The sequence below is a fragment of the Ziziphus jujuba genome, chromosome 8, assembly GCF_031755915.1.
Source record: "Ziziphus jujuba cultivar Dongzao chromosome 8, ASM3175591v1".
Classification (NCBI taxonomy): Eukaryota; Viridiplantae; Streptophyta; class Magnoliopsida; order Rosales; family Rhamnaceae; genus Ziziphus; species Ziziphus jujuba.
In genome coordinates this window covers 3,541,463-3,544,975 of record NC_083386.1, presented here as the reverse complement: position 1 = coordinate 3,544,975, position 3,513 = coordinate 3,541,463, and the positions used below count along the sequence as shown (strand labels likewise).

The 3,513-nt window shown below is 39.5% G+C and overlaps 1 long non-coding RNA gene across 1 annotated transcript; it reads left to right on the top strand.

The window, feature by feature from the left end:
- The first annotated feature begins 1,252 nt into the window (after positions 1 to 1,252).
- On the top strand, positions 1,253 to 3,247 carry LOC132805120 (uncharacterized). Its single transcript, XR_009640463.1, has 3 exons — positions 1,253 to 1,639; positions 1,752 to 1,812; positions 3,037 to 3,247. It is a non-coding gene; the product is annotated as an uncharacterized LOC132805120 (long non-coding RNA).
- The last annotated feature ends 266 nt before the right edge of the window (positions 3,248 to 3,513 follow it).

Below are 3,513 nucleotides of genomic sequence, written 5' to 3'. Positions count from 1 at the left end.
TTAATGATTGAAACCAATATTATTGATGTGCCTATGAATTCTTGGTGGTTAGATACTAGAGCAACAATTCATGTTACTAATTCATTGCAAGGGATGATAAGCCGAAGGGGCCCAACCAATCTTGAGCAGCATGTTTATATAGGAGATAGCTCAAGAGTGAAGGTGGACATTGTGGGAACAATCAAGTTGAAGCTTGCCACTAGATATGCTTTGGAGTTGCAAGAAGTTTCTTATGTACCTTCAATAAAAAGAAACTTGTTATCTATTTCTGTTTTGGATAGTCAAGGTTATAGTTTTTTGTTTGGAAATAACAAAGTTGAATTATTTAAGGATGGTAAAGTTGTTGGTTTTGAAACTTTATGTGGCAATTTATATAAGCTTGATTTATTTAATAATGGTTTCAATTTCTCTGTTAATTCTGTTATTGCTCCTATTGTTGCTTCCAAACGCCCAAGAGTTAATGACAATTCCTCAATGTTATGGCATAAACGTTTGGGACATATGTAACACCCCGTCTTGAACCATGTCGAAAATTTTTGCACGTTGACCGAGGTTGACTGTTGACCGTTGACCAAGGGGTCAAAAGTTGACTTTTTGATCCGGTTGAAATTCTAGGTTGACTGAGGTATCGTTACGAAGTACACGTTGGCACGAGTTCGTAGACTGGTAGCACGTTGAAAACGGAGCTACGGTTTGAAAGTTTTGAGCAAAACAAGTTGAGGTCCAAACTGTCCAAGGGGAGTCGGGGTTGACTTTTTATTCATGCAAGGTTGAGCGTTGACTCATGCATGGTTGTGAAGTGCTCGTCGATACGAGTTCGTAGACTAGCGGCACGTCCGATTTGGACATGTGGTTTGAAAGTTATGGACCTGTAAAGTTTTTCAAATACTGTATTATTTTAATATTATTTTTACACGCATAACGAGGTGCCACGTGTGACTCAATGAAGTTGGCCATGTGTCACCATGGTGAAATGCCACATGTCAACCATGTGAAAAAATCAAATTATTTTATTATTTTTGAATAATAATATTATTATTAATATTATTTAATTATTTCTTTTTCTTTTCCTTTTTCTTTTTCTTTTTCTTTTTCTTTTCTTTTCTTTTCTTTTCCCCACGTGGGAAAACACCAATCCTTTCTTTTTCTTTTTCTTTTTCTTTTTTTTTTTCTTTTTTCCTTCTTCTTCCCCGAAATACACACACACACGCAGCTTTTCTTTCTTCTCTTCCGGCCGTCCCTCTCTCTCTCCCGTGTTTTTGAATTCCGACCACCCATAGCCCTCACGCGCCAGCCACCAAGGAAGCCCGCCACCTCGCGAGCTTGGCCGCCAAGTTTCACGGCCAGCCACCGCCGGACGCGCGCCGATCGGGCCGGAGAAGCCGCCGGCCGGCCAAGTTTCTCTCTCCTCTTTTCTTGTGTTTTCCGGCCAGCCCACTCCCAATTGAGCTTCCTATCCCCCTATTTTGGGTCCTCTGAATCCAAAAATGGCCTCCAATCCCAGAAATTCGAAGCGGTTTGCGAGATATGGGGAAGTGAACACCGGCCGAACCTTTCCGACCAAATTCCGGCCACCTCCGGCGGAATTGGGGTCGACGGAGACCGGATTGGTGATCCTCGTTCCACGAGCTTCGATTCGGTATATCATTCGACCATTTTGGTTAACGTTTGTGTTTGAGCCCCCGGGTACCGGGTATTATTTACCCGATTAAAATATTAATTTATTTGACTGTCTATGAATTTTGTTCTAGGAGCACCGGTGAGTCGTGAAATTGATCCCGTGATGGATCGTAGGTTAATTGCGTGCTCCAGGTGAGTGACCCACCTTTAAAAATATTTTCGGGGTAATTAATTGTATTTATGTGGTATTAATTTGGTATCTGTAAAATTGTGCTCATGTGGTGTATTTTAAATATAATCGGGAAAAATATTATTTTATATATATATTTACCATTGGTAATAAATGGAAATTTTGGGATCATTAAGAAATTCCCGATTATTATTTTATGGTGATTTAATTATGAATTATATTGTTGTTTAATTTATTATGCATGAGCAAAGTGAATTTTGGTGGTATTTGTACGTGGTTTTAAATTTGATTTTCTGGGCATAATTGGGTTAAATATTTTACGAAAATATTTGGTTATATTTTATAAATTATGCCCGCGGTATTTTTATGGTTGCATCTCGTATTTCGAGGAAAATTGTGGTTTGTTGATTATCGATGTTTTCGTACCGGGTTGTTGAATAAAAATATGTGGGATGGTGTTTTGTGAAAATTTGGTATACTTCCCACGGTAATTTGTAAAACGGTACGGTTGGTTATTATTGTTTATTTTTAGACGCACTCACACAGTATTGGTGTTCTGGTGTATGGTGTATGGACACGTGGTAGTGCGCGGTTATTATCTGGTTTAGCGCACGGTTATTACTTCACCCGTGAGTTGCCATTGGACCGTGGGCAGGCAAGGTTATTGTTGTGCACAGCCGCCCCCCCTCCTTGGCCGGGTTGATGGTTTTTAGCAGTTGGTACTGTCGGGACGCCGAAGTGACCACTGCAGGTTTCTCTCTTTAACCTCTCGCCAGTCGGTGCTCGGGACGCTGGGTATCGGAGGGCATCACCGGTATATGGTGTGGTGCGTCAGGTGTAATTGTCGGTGTAAATTGCAATTAAAGTTTAAAACCCCAAAGGTGTTCAAAAAAAAAATTATTTATTATAATTTATTACAGAATATTTATATTTGGGGTATTTATTTATTTGTTTATTTGTTGTTTATTAATTCGTTTAGTTCCTTGGTTTTTGGGAAGTACGTACAAGGGTTTTGTGAAAATGTTTTAAAAGGGGAACATTTCAAACAGAGTGAATAGTGAAAGTTTTGAGAGAAATTATTACTTTAAATATTTATTTATTTAATTGTTCGGTATTGCTTAATTAAATTCCTTTATTTTTATATTATTAATATTAAAGGTGTATAGTAGTTAGGGTCACTCACTGAGATGATTAGCATCTCACACTCTTAAATTCCGTTCCCCTAGGTCCAGGTTGGAGACGTTGATTGTCCGGGGCGAGCCCAACGTCTCAGTTCGTTGCCGAAGGTTCAAGAAGTTTTTCTTCCCTTTTTCCTCTCTATCCTGTATTGCTTCTTTATCTGTTATTTTTATAAATTCCACATTTGTCGTATAATGCTCTGTATACTGTATTGGACGTGTCGTTGTTTTTATGCACTGGGTTGCTGCTGTTGTTTTATTTTTGAAGTGCTGAAATTTGTGGAACAATTTGTAGTTGTGGGAGGAATAAGGGGATGTTTATAGAAGTGTGTTTTCAGTGCAGGTAGTTTGTGGTAAGTAAATCCCTTAGGGGAGACTCTGTCGGATTTTCCGTTGGAGGGTCCGGTAGGGTTTCCCTGGGATCAGGGCTGTCTAGGGTTCCGGGGAAGGAATTCTGGACGGGTCCTGACACATATTTCTAGGCACAGAATGGAAAGGTTAGTGAAGGATGGGATACTTCCTAAT